Below are 18,271 nucleotides of genomic sequence, written 5' to 3'. Positions count from 1 at the left end.
GGGGCGGGGAAGGCAGGAGGAGGAAAGAAGGGGCCTGGAGTAAACTGAGAAGGGGAAATGGAGAGATTCAACCCACCATGGAGTGTGGAGAGGCCACAGCAACGTGAAGCTGGAGGAATTGAAGACAGAGAACCACCTCTCCCTCCCAGGTACCCTGGCAACTGAAATCTGGGGACAAATAGGAGGCAAAGCTCTCTTAACAGGCAGAGCTGACACCAGAGCTCCCTGGAAACCATGTTTGAGAAGGATGGAGGAAGCAGATGGGCTCAGTCTTCCTTGCGTAGGTCAAAGTCCCTGTGCAGACCTCGCTCACTCAAGAGATCTGCCTTCATTCACCCAACATCTCAGTAGACCCCCAAGCAGTACAATATTCGGCTTCCAATGAATGCAAGCAAGATGGCATCCCAGGAACACGACAAAGACGTCTGCTCATGGAAAAGGACACTTTCCATAAAGAGCTAGGGAGTAGGGGGCAGGGAGGAGGAAGTAGGAGCCAGGCCAAGGCAGGTGAGACAGTCAAGAACAGGACCAACAAATCAACTGAGTAATAGGAAAGGTTTTTTTTTTTGTTTGTTTGTTTGTTTTCAAGCGCTGCAGGAGGAAAATGCATTTATTCGGTGAAAGATGTTTACTGAGTGTGTGTTAGAATGCTACCCTGGAGCCAATACCTGGAAGGTTATGTTACCCCCTACCTCCTGACCTTTGCACGTGCTATGCCCTCTGCCTGGAAGGCCTTTTCCACTCTTAACCTGTCTATATCAAATTCACCCTTTAAGACTCAACTCAGAGATTATGCCCTTCAGGCAGTCTCCTAGGATTCCTACCACCTCCACCCTTTAAATTCCCAGCCAAATATGGATTATGCTATGGGGTACCCATCCTGTCTTGTGCTATATTTTTGCCCTTAAACTGACTCCAAATAACCTGTATCTATGACTGTCTCCCTGGCTAACCTTACATTCCATGAGGGGCTGTGTCCTCTTCGTCTCCTGGCCCTTAGGAGTAGCTCAGTAAATACATATTGCTTTTCTTTAGTTGATTCTCCACGGCGCACACCACTGACTAATCAAATGCCCTGAAGTAAGAGCTCTTGCTGGGCTAAAGAACAGTCAGGGAATCAGCCCTGAGTTCTAGTCCCGGCCCCACCGCTGTCAAGACCTATAGCCTTAGGTGAGTTACTCAACCTCTCCCAACTTTCGTTTTGCTCATTTGTGAATAGAGTTAAAATCCTCCATCTCAAAGAATGGTTATAGGGTTTAATCAATGAATTTAAGTCCCTGGCACAGTTCCTGGCACATAGTGGGTACCCAGTAACTTTTAGTTCCCTGTAGTAATAAATTATTGTAAAAGGTCATGCAGAGGTTGGCAGGACCAGAGAATGGCCTGGGCCTTGATAAGAGATAAAGTCTATTGTCCTCTAGGGGTTTCTTGAGTAACTTGGGCCTTGCTCAGGTGCTCAGGTCTCAGCTGGAATCCTCAGTGGTCCCTGAAAGTAGGGGGTTGGGGGTGTGGGGAACCTGTTCCAGAACCGCCCCTGTCCACTTCCTTCTGGGGCAGGTGCGCACTGAGGCAGGCTAATGAGAGGGGACTTTTGTCAAAAGGACCTCAAGTTGGAGAAGAAACGGAGACAACCTTGCGCCACAACAGGAATGGCTGTAGGAGGTAGGTGGTCAGGTTTGCCTCAGCCCCTGCCTCGCCTGGAGCACAGCCACCCTAAGGCCTCTCCTTCTCTGCCCTGGGAGAACAACCACAGCACAGAAAACCAGCTTACAGCCAAGGAAGGGAAAATGTGGAATGAGGAAGAAGGTAGGAGGATTAGGGGGTCCAGGGCCCACGGCGGGTACTGTGTAGTTAGAGAGGTAGCCTGAAGAGAGAGGTTCCCTGAGGGCAAGGAAAGGAGATGTCTTTCAACCAGTGTCTCAGTCAGAATCCACCCCTGGGCTCCGAGGGATCACAGTGGTCAGCTTTAGACCAAAGGAAGGAACAGTTCTATGCATACTTCTGGATTCACCATTAGTTATCTGTGAAATATTGTGGGTAGTGGGCTATGCCTTCCTGCCCTTCCAATGTTGGGACATTTGGCAGAGGCTGCTAGTTATTCCCTGATATCCCTTCTCTCCTTTTTCCTAAGCAGAAGTCCACCCTCCACATTTTAGTGGAACATGCAGCTACCCAGAACAATGACTACATTTCCCAGCCTCCCTTGCAGCTAAGGTTGGCCATGGGACTAAGCTCTGGCCCAAAGGATAGATGCAGAAGCCAGTGTGCAACTTCTATGAAGTGTTCTTAAAGGTAGGAGTTGTGCCCTCCTCCTTCCCAATGACTTGGAATGTAGACAAGATGGTTGAGACTGGAGCAGCCACACTGGGCTATGAGGTAGGATCTTCATGCTGAAGATAACAGGAGCAGTAAGTTAGAAGAATTCTTGGTCTTTGAAGACTGTGGAGTTGCCATACTAGCTAGCAATGCATACCATGAAAGGGAAATAAACTTCCACTTCTTACTTTGGACTTTTTGTCACTCACAGTTGAGCCCTATCTTAACTGATACAAGGGGCTCCACAGTAGTTTGAAAAGCCAAAAATTCTCCATTTCCCTGAGAAGGAAATCATGCAGGTTAATATGATTAACATCTGTTGAGTGTTTGCTGTGTCTCAGACTTTGTCCTAAGCACTTTGAGTACATTAGTCTTTCATTTAATCCTTACAATATTCCCATGAAGTAGGTGCTATGTTACTCTCATTTTGTAGATGAGGAAACAGGAATGAGGCAAATTGACTAGCTTACTCAAGTTCACATAGTAAGTAGTAGAACTGGTTGGTATCTGGACACAGATAAGCCAGGCTCCAAACCCAGACTCTTAACCATTGTATTAACTAAAATTTAGTTACATCAGAAGTCCAAATCAGATGACTTTTGGTGTTCCCTCTCTTGGTTTCTATCACCCAGAGTTATTGCCATCTTTTGTTAATTTCAAGATGGAGAAGTAATGCATTACTTATCACAGCAGTTTGAGAGGAACTTTTAGAAGTGTAGGGGTAAATTGATTAAAAAAAAAAAAAAAAAAAGAAAGGGGTCCTTTTATCAATTGGGTACCCCCTACTCTAAATCAGTGGTCTTCAAACTTTCTGGGTGGCATGACCCTATCAGCATAACACAAAGTTTGGGGGCACACAATCCCCAAAGCATGAGTGTGTGTGTGTGTGTGTGTTTGTGTCTGTGTCTGTCTGTATGTGTGTGTGTGTGTGAAGTTCACACATATTGCTGTATGAGTAGATTTTTGTGGTGGGTGGTGCAGCGACCTGCCCAGATCCCCTCTTCAGAGCCGATGCCTCCATCTCGTAGACGTGGGAAGATCAGTTGCTGAAGACTCACAGCTGCGTTCCTCACTTGAAACTGCCCTTGGCTGAGGGAAACTGCTCATCCAAGGTCATGCCATCCCCAAGAGGAGACCAGTGATTGATGGTGGTGCAAAAGCCCAACTTCTTTGCCTTAATTCAGGACCCTCTCAGGGCCCTCCCAGCTCCAGAGCTCCCTGTGTCATGGTGAAGACCTCCATCACATGTGCACTCAGGTCAGCATCCCCCCTGCCCAATCCTGCCTTCCCGACTTCTTACAAGTGTATCACCTGAGACCACTCCCCGGTAAACCTGCATGTCGCTTTACATTTCTGAGTCTGCTTCCGGGGACCCAATCAAAGACAATTATGTACATTATCAAATATACCTCCAAATTAAAACTCAAACAAGGGTGAGGTGAAAATAAATATAAAGAGCTCTAACGTTTCCTATTTACACCCGGCAGTTGTCTTGTGCACCCCAGGCTATGCCTACACGCTTTGCAGATAATTCCCAAGGCTTATAATTTAACACATGATTCATGTTCATTCCAGCCCAGAGACAGGAACAGAGGTCTGGTGGGAGGACTGCAAGGAGGAGGAAGAAGAAAAGGGAGTCTTTACCTGACCCTTCCCACCCAGTTCAGATTCTCCTGACATAGGCACTCACAGCCCCACTTCCTTCCCCTTTGGGACGTTCATCACACTCATGGTAACTTGTTTAACAACTGTCTTCTCAGAAGGCTAATGACCAATGAAGGCAAGTTCTGTGTCCGTCTTGTTCATCGTTGTATATTTGAAACCTAAGAGTTCCTGATAATCAGTAGATGCTTAATAAATATTTGTTTATTGGGAGGGAGGGGGGGTGAGGGAGAGGACTTAATGAGGATCTGTTCAGCCCTCATTCTCAGCTCCTGGGGTGCACACAGGCTGAGCCCTTTCCCAGCTATTTCAGTCCAGTAGTTCCTAGGGGCTGCCTTAAACGTGGAGGGCCCTCCATAGGGAACATGGAAAGAGTACATCCATTGGTTCACCCAGTAGATGCCACAGAATCTACTATGCCTCCAGCAATCTGCTCTGCACTGGGGATGCAAAGGTGAGTGAGCACAGACGAGATCCCCAAGCTTCTGCAGCCTGGGAGTAGGCATTAATCAAACAGAAGCACAGAAATACATCAACAAATTACAGTAAATACTCTAAAGGAAAGAAGGGGGCATGCCCAGAATATGGCATAGCCTGCTGTGCACTTGGGGTGGGGTTGGAGGTGGGGTGAGGATGGCAGGAAAGCTTGGTCAGACATGGCTTCCCCAGGGGAGGAAGTGATGCTAGAGCTCCAGCTAATGGATCTGGTTAACTGGGCCAGTGTTTCTCAACCTCAGGACTACTGACACTTGGGGCCAGATAATTCTTCCTTGTGGGGGGCTGACCTGTCCACTGTACAACCTTTAGCGGCAGCCTTGACCTCTACTCATTCGCTGTCAGTAGCACCACCCCTCACGCACCGGTTGTGACAATCACAATGTCTCCAGACACTCTCAGATGTCCTGGGTAGGGCAAAACCGCCCCCCAGGTTGAGAATCACTGAACAATGGAAATAGCCCAGGCACTGGGGCACAGAAAAGAGGAGGAAGAGAAAAGATGTGTCAGGTGGAAGGAGCCGCATCAGCAAAGGCCCCAAGGTGAGGGAGCAGTGTGGCTGGAGGGGCTGGAGACACAGTGTGGCTGGAGGGGCTGGCGGACAGGGCCATACCCTGCAGGCTGAGAAAGAAGGAAATGAGTTGTCTGCTCCCTGGTAAAGAGAACGGAAAATCACATCAAGGGAGCCTAGGAGGCTACTGACAGGATCTCATGACTCTAATCACTGGGATCCAAAAATTAAGAAATAAGCCTCCATAAATCCTGAGCCTTGAGACAATATTAATTGAGCTGGGTTAGCACATGCAGCCCATCCACCCGGCTCCCAGGGCTGACGAGGGGATGACAGATGATCCTGAGTGGGGGAAGAAGACGTGCCAAAGGCTCCATTTAATAAATCAGCTGACACTCCCCGGCATTTGCATTGCTAATGGCGGTACCTAAACCCCAGGTGTTGCTGCAGAAACTTGTCCTGCTGCTGCCTCCCCAGCTGTAACTCCCAAGGGAGTTGGCAAAGGGTAGCAGGGTGCTGGATAGTTAGGTCTGAAACACATTTTAAAATCAGCCTGGAGCTGGGGGATAACAACATGTCCAAAAGACCTGGCCACACATGTATAGGCTTGGCGTCTTAATGAGCTCCTCAAAGCCTGGGTCACAGGGTCCCCAAGGCAGAACTTCCCTGGAACGGAGCACCAGGGCATCCAGCCCCCAGACGCCTCCTTCTCAGGCTACTGAGCTCCCAGACCGTCCACCATGAATTCATTTGTGGGGACCTCCAGTAAGTGAAAGTTAACAGCCTTGGGTCTCAGTTTCCTCCAGTCCATGCTGAAATTTTCCTTTTCTTTTTTCTTTTTCTTTTCTTTCTTTTTTTTTTTTTTTGGTAGAGTGGGGCAGATGGGAATGGGGCAGGGAATGCTGAATATCAGTATCATCAAGGGAGATTTTTCAATGCACACTCCATGCCCCATTACCCCTAAGACTCCCATAGGAGCTCAAGGAGGGGTGGGGGTGTCCTTCAGGATCAGTGTCACCCATATTTCTTCTTGCCTTAGACCCCAATATAACTTGATAGGACACCATACCTGATCCTGTCTTTATTAAAATTTTCGTATTTTTAACTTGTGATTTTTTTTGCATTAATTTTGATTTTTTAAAAATATTGCATTAGAAGATTATCTTAATGACTGAAAATTTTAGGGCCCCTTACATTTTTATTTTATTTCACTTATTTTATATTTAATTGTGGTAAAACACGCCTAACATAAAAGTTACCATCCTAACTGTTTTTAAGTGTACAGTACAGTGGTATTACATACATTCACATTGTTATAGAACCATCTCCAACACCATCCATCTTCCCAAACTGAAACTCTATACCTATTAAACAATAGCTCCCCATTCCCCCCTCCCTCAGCTCCTGGCAACCACCATTTTACTTTCTGTTTCTATAAATTTGCAACTCTAGATACTTCACATAAGCGGAATCATACAACATTTGCCTTTTTATGACTGACTTATTTCACTTAACGTAATGTCCTCAAGGCTCATCCACATTGTAGCATGCATAAGAATTTCCTTCCTTTTTAAGACTGAATAATATTCTATTGTATGGATGGATCACATTTTGCTTATCCATTCATCCATCCACAGACACTTGGGTTGCTTCCACCTTTTAGTTATTGGGAATAATACTGCAATAAACATAGGTGTGCAAATACCTGTTTGAGACCCTACTTTCAATTCTTTTTGGTTTATACCTAGAAATGGGATTGCTGAATCATATGGTAATTCTATTTTTAATTTCTTGAGGAAATATGTTGTTTTCCATAGTGGCTGCACCATTTTACATTCCCATCAACAGTACACAAAGGTCCAGCTTCTTATCCTTGCTGACAATTTTTCTTTTCTTTTCCTTTTCCTTTCCACGTTTCTTGATAGAAACCATCCTAATGATGCAAGGTGGGTGTGAAGTGGAAGTGCCCTTAGACTTCCCACTCAAGGAGGTGTCTCACTCATCTCACTGTGGTCCCCATCCTGCCTCCTGGTTACAGGTTGACATCTAGAGCCTGACAGACGTGTGTTACATCCCAGGAGCGGGCTGGTGTAGGAAAAAATCCTGTGCGTTTGGATTGGAAGTGCTGTTTCACCACATAGTAACTGTGACCTTGAGCAAGTACTTGTCTGCGCCTTGGTTTCCTTATTGGTAAAAGGAGGCTAAAACTTGTATTTACCTGATAGAATTGTCATGAGGATTAAGTGGACTAGTATATACAAAGCTCAAAGACATAGTAACCCTCATATCTGAGTAAGTGATAGCTTCTGTTACCACAGATCCCACTTATGGATGTAGCTGGGTTTGGGGTTTTTTTTTTTTTTGAGTAAACTTATCACTTTGGAATACTTTTAGATTCATAAAAATGTTGCAAAGATAATACAGAGAATTCCCGCCTGCCCAACTCCCTCTAATATTTGTGTCTTACACAAATATGATACATTCACGTAATTAACGTTGATCCAGCACGATTATCTAAACTACAGGCTTTGTTTGCATTTCACTGGTTTTTCCACTGATGTTCTTTTTCTGTCCTAGGATCCAAGCTAGGATACCACATTGCATTTATGGTGCAGCTGCTTTTGTTTGTTTTGCTTTGTTTTTCTGTTATTTTGCCTGCAGAATGTTTTATAATGCTGGGATGTAAATGCCTTTAGACAGGCATGGTTCTCTACTCTGCCACAATCTTTCACCACCCGCTACTGTCAGGTGCCTGCTTCTTGCATCTGCATTTACTGCCTGTCCCTGGAGACATGTGAATCTACAACCCCTGGATTAGCTGATGGCTCCATCCCTTCCCCTCTGGGGAACTGTAATTCAGTGATTAATTCTTTGGGGTCTCCAGAAATCCTCTATTAAAATTCAAACACTGTCAGGTCGCTATTTCACATAAATCAATTCACAGATGAACATCTTAGCAGAAAGTAATTGGTAGGGAGGAAGACTTTATGGGATGCTTAGTGAAAGAGTGTGTGGAGGTGGGACGGAGAGAGGAGGATGGAGAGGGACCTCTAGGGAAGGCAGGCCAGGCTCTGATGCTGGGTGTTATCTATCTTATGTCTTGGGCTGGACCCTGCCGGAGACAGGCCCTGAGTCTCACTGCTAAGTATGTGACATCTGCCCCTACCACCACCCCACTCCCTGGCATCCCGGGTCTGTGAGCCCAGCAGAGCCCACCCTGTCGCTGTCCTGGGCCACTCCCCTGGCTCTGTCTCCTTCCTTTCCAGAATGCAGTAACTCAGGTTGTTGGTGGTGGATGGGAAAGAGAGGCTGAGAGAAACTCTGCCACCTGAAACAATTTATTAAGGAGCTTCTCTTTTCCCCCCGGCAACACAAAGTGCTAAAGAGGGATCTGAAAGTGAAGGGCTGACATCTAAACACAGCGGCGGCGGCGTTCACAGCCTTGCTTTTTATTCAGACATAGGCCACAGGCTATGAGCAATCAACTAGCTTATTTTCTTCTCCGTATTTTTACACATCTGGATGTGCGTGTACAAAATTTCATGTAGGAGTTACTTGGCTTGTATCTGGATGTTTAGAGAATTCCTCTTGTTGACTAACAGTTCAAATGACCAGAAAAGGACGAAAGGGTTGTTTGTTTCAAAAAATTAAGACTGTTTCCCTACCTTAGATTCTTGTTTTTGCTCATGGGAAAACCTTACAAGAGGCCTCGAATATTGGCCACACAACTTCCCCCACCCTCACCCTCGTGCTTTAGTTGGTGCTACAGCACAGTTCGGTAACAGAATGGGTCAGACTGACCTCATCTGAGCACTGGCTCCACCCCTAACTGGCTGTGGGAACTTGGGAGAGTTACTCAACCTCTTTGTGTCTCAGCTTCACCTGTGAAATGGGGATAATTGTAGCCCCTACCTCCCAGGATTGTTGTGAGATTAAAGACAGAGGAAGCAAAGCATAGGGGAGAAAAAATAATTTTCCCTTTACCCTCAAGTTTCTTGGCAGAGACACCCTTGTAGTAAAAAGACAGATTAACACGAGAAAAACAAACACAAGTACAATAACACGTACCCCTCCTGTATACATGGGAGGGACCCAGGAAAACTGAGAAACTCCCCCAAATGGCCAGAGACATCATCTTAAATACTATGTTCAGCTAAAGACAAAGGAAGCTGTTTGGGGTGGGGGAGTCAATTATGGGAGGTGACCAGGAAAAACAAAGTAGATGAGAGTAAGGTTGTTATTCAGATTTTTTTTTTTTGAAGTCATCGCCTTCTCCATTGATATGAGTTTCCAGAGATTTAGTCATCCTCCTCTTCCTGGAACAGAGAAGGATGGATACACCCTTACGAATGGCAAGTTCGCTTCTAAGTGTCTTTTACAAAAGGGTAACTTCTACTTGGTTTTCAGAGCTTCTCTTGTGTCTGCAATTTCTTTAAAATAACCAGTTCAAGGTAATCCTTATGCCAAATGGACACACTTCGGGGTGGCAAAATTCTCCTCTCCTTCAAAAGCATGCAAGGTGCTTAGTGCAGTGCCTAGTATGTAGTCGGTGCTCCAGATGTTTACCTGTTGTGTGGAATGCTCAGGGAATGGCGGCGTAATTGTCATCCAAATGGCCACCGACATGGAAACAAGGGAAGAGAAGAGGCAAAGAATCAAAAGAGAGCTCTTGGGGGTCAGCGTAGCTCAGAGGATGCACCAGGCCCAGGGTTCAATCCCTAGTACTTCCATTTTAAAAAAAAAAAGATCTTTTATGGAGGGCTGACATTGTGGGTGCTCTAAATAAGCACTTAGAGTGCTTTCACATATAGGTAATTGTTATTTCTGACAAGAATCTTATAATTTTCTCCATTTGCCAAATGAGGACAGTTAAGCTCAGAGGGTCCAAATGATGCACCAGCTGTCCCATAGCAAAAAAGATGTAAAACTGGCCTTGCAGTAGTGGAGTGGACTGGTTAGGAGTGTGACTCTAGGAAGTCTGTAGCTTTTGACCTCTTTCACCTTTTCCTTCACCCCTCCCTCCCGGGCTCCTCCACCTCTGGCAACAACCAATCTGTTCTCTGTTTCTATGAGTTCATTTATTTTAGATTCCACATGTAAGGGAGATCATACAGTATTCGTTTTCTCTGCCTGACTTACTTCACATAGCATAACGATCTCAAGGATTATCCATGTTGTCCCAAATGGCAGGATTTCCTTCTTTTCATGGCTGAATAATATTCCACTGTATATACATACCTCATTCTCTTATCCATTCATTCATCAATGGACACTGTCTTAGCTCTGGTGAATAACACTGCAATAAACATAGGGAGAGAGGAGAACTCTTCCAGATACTGCATGGTGACTGTTGCTAACCATGGTGTGTGGTATGTTTGAAAGTTGCTAAGACAGTAGATTTTAAAATTGTCTCTCCCACACACACAAAACTGTAACTATGTGAGGTGACAGATTGTGAACCAACCTTATTGTGGTCATTATTTCACAATATATACACCATACCAGACCAACACATTGTACACCTTAGACTAATACAATGTTAAATGTCAGTTATATCTCAACAAAGCTAAAAATAAAAGAGAGTAGGAACCCTGGTGTTCAAATCCCACCTACCTGTCTGTCGTCTTGGACTAACTATGTGTTGTGGAGGGAGTCTGTTAAGTTCTGCATCTCAGTTATCTCCTATGTAAAGATAAAATAATACCTTATAGTGTTACTGTAAAGACTCAATGGGGGGCACACAGTCCCTACTGGTCTTTATAAATATGTGGGGGGAAAAACCATGGAAATCTAGACCCTCTGAGTCCAAATCTCCTGCTGTTTGGACACAGAACTGACTGAAAGAAGCACCCTTCCTCTACCCCCATTTTACAGACGAGAAAAATAAAGCCATGGAAATGGAAGGTCTTCGGGTTTCCGTTCAGGAAATAAAATTAAGAAAACTAAAATTTAGGAGACTGAAAAAAATATATATGTGACATAAAACACAAAGAGACAAAACAGCAGGGACAGACTAAATAGAAGCCAGACAGAGCGCCTGTGATAATGCGGAGGATGAGAAGGTTACCGAAACAGTGAGCTCATTTCTGATGGGTAACCGGAAAGAGCAAGCCCTGTTGTCACACACCTCGGAGGCTGGCCTGGCAGCTGCCAACATGCCGACAGCAGTCTCCCCCCGCAGGTGCGCGGCCGTGTGGCTCCGGGCTCCTTCCCCTCAGCCGCATCTGGGGGCTGCTCCCACCAGTCCCCTTGAGAAGATTCGCTCTGAGCACCCTCTTTTCCAGCTGGCTCCCTGTCGGCAGCAGCTGGCCTCAGTTTCCAGTCTCAGTCACACCACCCCTGTGCAGACAGATGAGGGCAAGGTGTTCGGAGGCACTGGCTACAAAGGCAACACTTTTCCTGAAGCAGACACTGTAGCAGATTCAGGATCCCTCCAGAAACATGGTGTCTCTTCTCTGGTTATCCCTGCACATCTTGACTTAGGTTTTACACACGCACACACGCGCGCGCACACACACACACAGAGCAAGAGAGGAAAGAACAAAGACTTCCTGCTTTCACTACTGGTCAAGTGATTCCATTTGGCCTAAGCAGGTCCAGTCAGTGACCTGCAGGATGGCTAAAAGGCAGGTGGTGGCAGAATAAGACAGATAAGAAAGCAGAGGGCAGGGGAAGGTGCCAGGGACAGGGTGGGGGAGGGCTCCAAGCTTTGTTATCTCTGGCCCCTTTGAACATTTTTCCTCCGTTATGAAGCAACATCTCTGCATATCTAACCTACACCCGTCGCCACCCCCGCCTCAGCTCAGATGAAGTGCGTGGAGCAAATCCACCCACCCCGCCCCTCCTGTGACGATGAGGTCACCTCGTGGGTTCTTTCCTGTGCATCTGAGTGTAGCTGGCAGGCTGTTTGATTGCTTGTCTCCCTCTCCTGTGGGTGTCCTCTGAGTGGCCTCAGGTGAGGCTCCAGAGGCTTGTGGGCAAAATGCTCAGCTTCTATTTGTCACGAGCGGAGCTCAGCTCCAACTAACCTTGGCAGGTCCCAAACCAGATTTTCCTGGCTGGCCCTCCCTTTGGATTACTTCATCCCGCTCAGGAAAGGCAATTCATTAAATGTGCTATTTGATGAGATGGAATCTTTATGCTTTGATGGAATGTTGCTTTAGATAAGTTCACACAGTGGAAAAAAAACCTTTTTCTCTGAAACGGTGACCTACTTGGGGTTCTAAAAGAACAATCCTTTACCATCACAGGTGGCTGGAACACATGGTCCAGTCAGGACAGCACAGGAGATTGGAAAGAGTAATAATCTTTTGAAGAAAAATTCAGGAGACATGCTTTATTTTTTAGTGTTTAAAAATTACGTTACATGCAGTAAAATTTACCCTTTTTAGTGTATAGTTTCATGAGTTTTGACAAATGCATACATACACGAGCATTTGTCAAAACTCATAAAACTATACACTAAAAAAGATGTAGAACAGTTCTGTTCTACAGAAGTTTCCTTGTGCCCCTGTTTTGGGTTGAATTGTGTCCCTTCAAAATTTGTATGGTGAACCCCTAACCCTCAGTACCTCAGGATATGGCCTTATTTGGGGATAGGGTCCTACAGAGGTGATCAAGTTAAAGTGAGGCCCATTAGAGTGGGCCCTGATCCAAAATGACTGGTGTCTTTATAAAAAGGGGAAATCTGGAGCCACACACCACACACATGCACACACACACGCACACACAATACCATAAGAATATGAAAATGGCCACCTACCAGTCAAGGAGGGTGGCTGGAACAGATCCTACCCTCATAGCCCTCAGAAGGAACCAACACTGCCAACACTCTGATCTCAGACTTCAGGTCTTGAGAATGGCAGAACAACACGTTTCTGCAGTCTAAGCCACCCAGTTTGTGGCACTTTTGTTACGGCAGCCCTAGCAAACTGAGACAGACCCTCAATAATCAACCACCTCCCCCACCTCAGCACCTCAGCACCTCCCCCATCTGATCAGCCACTGATCCGATTTTTGGGCCTGAGGTTTTGCTTTTTGCAGAGTGTCATGTAAGTGGGATCACACAGTACACAGCCTTTTGAGACTAGCTTCCTTCAACATAATGCTTTTGCGATTCACCTACATTCCCTTTTTTTTTTCTATTCCTTTTTTATTGCTGAGGGGGATTTTGTTTTATGGATGAACCACAGTTTTATTTATCCATTCACCTGTTGAAGGATATTTAGGTTATTTCCAGGGTTCAGCTATTGTGACTAAAGCCTCCATAAATATTCACACATACACTTGTTTTGCATGTAAAATTTTCTCTTGGGTAAATACCTAGGGGTGGGATTCCTGGGTCACACCATGACAAGTGTATGTTTACATTTGTCAGAAACCACCACGTTGTTTCCAAAGTGGCTGCTCCCTTTTTGTGTTCTTGCCGGCAATGTATGACCCCCTTAGATGTTTCACATCCTCCTCAATGCACTTGATATTGTGTTTTTTGTTTTTGTCAGTAGCAGCTCTGTGCAGGTATCTCACTGTGGTTTTATTTGCATTTTCCTAATAACTAAAAATGTTGAGCATCTTTTTATGTGGTCATTTGCCGTCCCTATAACTTCTTTTGTCAAGTATCTATTCAAATATTTTCCCCATTTTTAATTGGGTTGTTTGTTTTCTTATTTTTGAGCTTGAGACAATAAAAGTCTTTTATCAAGTATGTGTTTTGCAAATGTTTTCTACCAGACTGTGGCTTGTCTTTTTATTTTCTTAATAGTATCCTTTGAGGGGCAGACGTTTTAAATTGGGATGTGGTTCAATTTATCACAAATTTTTTAATAGATCATTCTTTTGGTGTCATATCGAAGAAATCTTCACCCAAGGTCACAAAGGTTTTCAGAATACCTGCTTTCATCCTTAGTGAGCAGCTGATTCTCATCCTGAACGAGTCATTCATCCTTTCTCAGCCTTAGCTTACCCTTCTGTGAAATGCAGAAATTGAAGTGTTACGTATTTTTCAAACTACTTGACAGCATGAAACTACTTCTAACTGAGATCATCCATGGTACCCCACATATAAAATACATAGAGGTGTTATTGGGGCCCTGGCCTTCTGAGGTCTCGGTGAGCAGTGTTGCCCTACCTTTCATGTGTACACAAATCACCTGAGGCCCTTATGAAAATGCAGATGCTGATCTGTAGGTCTGGGATGAAGATGAGATTCTGTAGTTCTAACAAGTTCCAGGTGATTCCCACTTCTGGTCCAGGGACCTCACTTTGAGTGGCAAAGCTCCAGGTTCTCCCAAGGCCAAAATGTGGTCTACAACATAAGACTGGATTTCTACAGTGTGTTTCTTTCAAAGAGAGCAAAGTTCTTCCATGTCAATAATTCTTTTTTCCTCCCTTCTATCTGCCCCATTTTTATCCCCAGTTAGCTAATGGGTACACCGAGGCCCAGGTTTCAGCCGGGTTCTCGGGAATGTGGCAGAATCAGGTAGAGAAGAGTGCTGCCAGCAGCTGAGGACATGTATGGCACCCTTGTGAACTGTATGGTAAAGTCAGTGCACCACTGAGAACTGGTTCTGTTGTATTGGAAACTCAAACCGGCGTAAGGAAGAGGGGGACATTTCTTGGTTCATGTAACTAAAAAGTCTGAGGTTATTCTGCCTGCAGGTGGAATTGGATCTAGGTGTTTGAATGCTATCATACAAACATGGCGCTCAAAGTTCTAGTTCTGTACTCCTTTGCATTGGTTTCAATCCCAGGCAGGCTCTTCACATTCAAGGCCACTGGCTGATCTAGGTCCACATTTGATCAGTGTCATACCACCAGCAGAAAGATAGGTCCCCTTTCCAATAGTTTCAGCAAAAGCACAACATTTGAGCTTCACTGGCTTAGCTCAGGCCGTATGCCTGCCTATCCATGTAACAGTAACTATGGCCAAAGGGACTGTGGGATGCAGTGATCTGATGGACCAGGCCAACATGACGCTTACAGGGGTGAAGTCAGCTTCATCTGAACCACATGGACAAAGAATGGAAGGAAGGTTTCCCAAAAGAAAGGGGAATGTTGTTTGCTGAATGGGCAAACAACAGTGTCCACTGCAGCCATTATGAATTCGTACACATGAAAGCCTGTGTTTTTGGATTTGGTTTTGGATTTTAAGAGGGAAGAGGAAACAAGAATCTGTAACTCTGGCTACTCAGGAGACAGTCTCATTGTGCCTCAGATGCCTCAATCCCTCTTTAGCCCTCAACCTGTTTCAAAGCTCCTTGAGTTCCCTTCCCCCATTTCCCCACCTCCAACACCCAAGATTTTCACACTACCTTTCCCAGTCTGATAAATGTATTTCAGTGAGAAAAAGTTATATTCCTATTCTTCCGGAGTTACTTGGACTTGAAGTGTAAACTGCAAAAGAGGGCAACGCTTGGCACAAAGTAATTTTGCACTAAAGTTGGAATTCCAGGCATTGGGGGATATCTTCCCTAGAGAAGAAGGATCTCCTTGGTCCTGCCAAGTCATCCAGTTGGTTTGGCTGACCTATAAGACTGACCAAGGTCATAGCCTTCTAGCCCGAGACCAGTCCCCTCTGTCTGGAGGTGGCTGTGGAAACAGGTGGAGTCACAGCTGTGCTGATTCAAGGCGATGTCAGGGCTCTCTTGGGAGGAACCTCTAAATAGGAGTGCAGGTGGCAAACCTTGCCTAATTGTCAACGTGAAAAGCCTGTAAATTGAGACATCAGGAGGGGAACATTCTTGCTTTCTCTCTGGCAGACAGAAGAGGCTGGTTGGGGCCTGAGAGCCATCAACTTCGGTCATTCAGGTGATTAGAAACACCCCCAACTGTCAGTCTACAGGCAGGTCCACACAGCTCCCCGGCAGGAGGAGAATGGCTCTGGCTACAAAAGAACCAGTTCTAACCAAAGATGGGAACTTTTTTGTGTGTAGGATCAAGTAGATGTTCTGTAATGTCAGGTTAGTCTGATAGGGTATTTTACTGAATGACACAAATTCCAGCTTCAGTAACCATACCCCAGTGTCAACAGTGGATGTAAACAGATTGCCTTATAAAATGAGAAAATACGTGCACGGTGTCCCAGCCTCCCCGCTCCTGAGCGTATGAGCTAGGAGACCACACTTGGCACCCGTAGGCACCTCTCCCTCCCTCACCCAGCGCGCACAATGACCCCCTTCATGCTGCTGCCCGCCAGCCTCCTTGGGAAGGGCGCTCGGTGTGTGCAGAGTCTGACTACAGTACTACTGTACGTGGTAATCATTAACCTGAAATGGCATTTACAATGAGGAGATGTGGTGTGTGTCCTGTGCTCCCTTCATCCCTCCAGCAAACAGAATGTACTGACTCTAAACAGGTAGGGCCAGTTGCTGCCAGGCCCTCAAAGACACAGTGTTCTGCTCTGGAATCAACCTTGCATAATGGGCCCATTCAAGCCAGCAGCAGGCGCCTTCCTCTCTGAGCTGCACAAATGCAGGAGTTCGGCCTGGACCCCAGGGGCTGGTGGGTAGGTTTGGGTTTCTAAATGGTCTTTGTTCACTTACTGGAAGAGAAAACTCCAAAGCTGAGCATAATACTCTGGGAACTGGGCTTAGAGCTTCACATGGATTCCCGGAGAAGTGAGGGGCTGAATAATCCCTTTGAGTGGCTTCCTGTCTAAAACAAGGTGCTGTCACCTTAGGGCCTTTTTGCATCATGATTGGTCAGGTAGGGGAAAAGCAGGCTGAAACTGCAGCCAGAGTTGAGGCGAGGAAAAAGACACAGAGGAATTAGGGAGTTGGCTCAAGACACACAACCAGCTTGGCCCAGCCCTGGAAGCAAAACAGGCCTCCTGATTCTGGTGCTTTGGCCTCTTTGGAGGCCATTCTGATCCCAGCAAGTCTCTTCATATGAGGAGCCAGACATCACTCCTTCCTTGTGCCCCTAATACTTACTTGGGTGGATGAGGAGAAGCAGGAGGTGGCAAACTTAGAGGAAGAGAAAGAGGGCTCCAGTCCGGGCTTTGTGCCCCGTAGTTGTAGGCTGGCAGGGGGATCTCTTCATGCCTTTGGACCACGGTTTCTTCACCTGCAAAGAGAGAAAGCCAGAACATGCGATCTCCAGAGTCACCCACAGCGCTTATGTTCAGTAGAGGACACTCTGCCATGAACAGGTGTGCTCCTCCTACCTGGGGAAGCGTGGCTGGTGGGTGGGGTGGGGGGAGATGAGAATGGTCCTGTGGACAGAAGATGCTGAAAGGGAACAGGATGCCCTGAAAAATCACATCACAGATTTGGAGCTTTTATCTTCTTCCCATTGACTAATTTGAGCCCTCCTAAAAAAAATGACGAAGCGCTAATGAGAATCTTAGAGTCCTTTTTTTATTTCATTCTGTTCCTCTTCGGATGTAGTGTCTTGGCCAAGGTCACAGGGAGAATTGGCAATGGATCTCCAGCTTCCCATCTGTAAACCTCTCCACTGAGCATGTGGCCACTTGTGCTCAGCACCTAGAGATCAGACCATCCCTCAGTGGGTAGCGGCGACAGCAGAAAGCGTAGCTCCCTGTGGACGTCTGGTAATGATGTGACGTCCGTGACTGAGCTCAGATGCTGTGCTACACACATTACCTGCATCAGTTCACTTATTTTTTAATTAAAAGCCTATGACAGGTGTACCTGAAACTAATATAAGGGTGCATTTCAACTTTATCTCAATTAGAAAAATCAACAACCTATGAGAAGTGTGCTCTTATCAGTTCCATGTAAAGATATGGAAAGCAAAACTTAGAGGAGGATTTGTCTGAAGTCACAAGGTTTAAAACTTGAACCCAGGCAGTCTGGTTGCAGTATCTGTTTACCTGGGCGTTACACTGCACTGCCTTGTCTTGGGGGAGGATGCCTGGCCACGGGCTCTTATTCAGAGTTATGGAAATATTCCATAAAGATGAATCTTTAAAATGCTCTCAGCATACCTGATTAGAAAACCAGTCGGCGAACAGGGTGCCCTCTTCTGGGCTGTGGGCTTTCCGTGGTGCACTGGGACAGTGCCCCGGAGAAGAGCCCAAGCTGTCTTCTCTGAGACTCTCCAGCCCCCGCAAAAGGGATTCCTCTCCATCTGCAGTGCTGCCAGGCATGCTAATACCCGTGCCCAGCAAGTGGGTGACCTCACCCAGAGTGAGAGTTTGCCTAGAAACCCTCCAAAGAGGAAGAAAACAGTGTGATCATTCTCTGGCTCCTGCCGCTAAGGCAGACAAGACACCAGTCCCAAGATCCTGGAAACGCTTGCCCAGCAAAGATCCCGCTTCAGTGTCTT

General features: G+C 46.0%; 1 long non-coding RNA gene across 2 annotated transcripts; it reads right to left on the bottom strand.

The window, feature by feature from the left end:
• Nucleotides 1-7,785: 7,785 nt before the first annotated feature.
• Nucleotides 7,786-11,949, bottom strand: LOC116666342. 2 transcript variants are annotated; one of them, XR_004323149.1, is made up of 5 exons: nucleotides 11,847-11,949; nucleotides 11,112-11,323; nucleotides 10,598-10,666; nucleotides 10,223-10,280; nucleotides 7,786-9,550 (listed from the first exon to the last, which is right to left on the bottom strand). It is a non-coding gene; the product is annotated as an uncharacterized LOC116666342 (long non-coding RNA). The 2 variants fall into 2 exon arrangements; XR_004323148.1 differs by lacking the exon at nucleotides 11,847-11,949 and having other exon boundaries at nucleotides 11,112-11,468.
• Nucleotides 11,950-18,271: the final 6,322 nt, after the last annotated feature.

This window comes from Camelus ferus, chromosome 10, assembly GCF_009834535.1.
Source record: "Camelus ferus isolate YT-003-E chromosome 10, BCGSAC_Cfer_1.0, whole genome shotgun sequence".
NCBI classification, from domain to species: domain Eukaryota; kingdom Metazoa; phylum Chordata; class Mammalia; order Artiodactyla; family Camelidae; genus Camelus; species Camelus ferus.
This window is presented reverse-complemented; position numbering and strand designations above follow the sequence as displayed.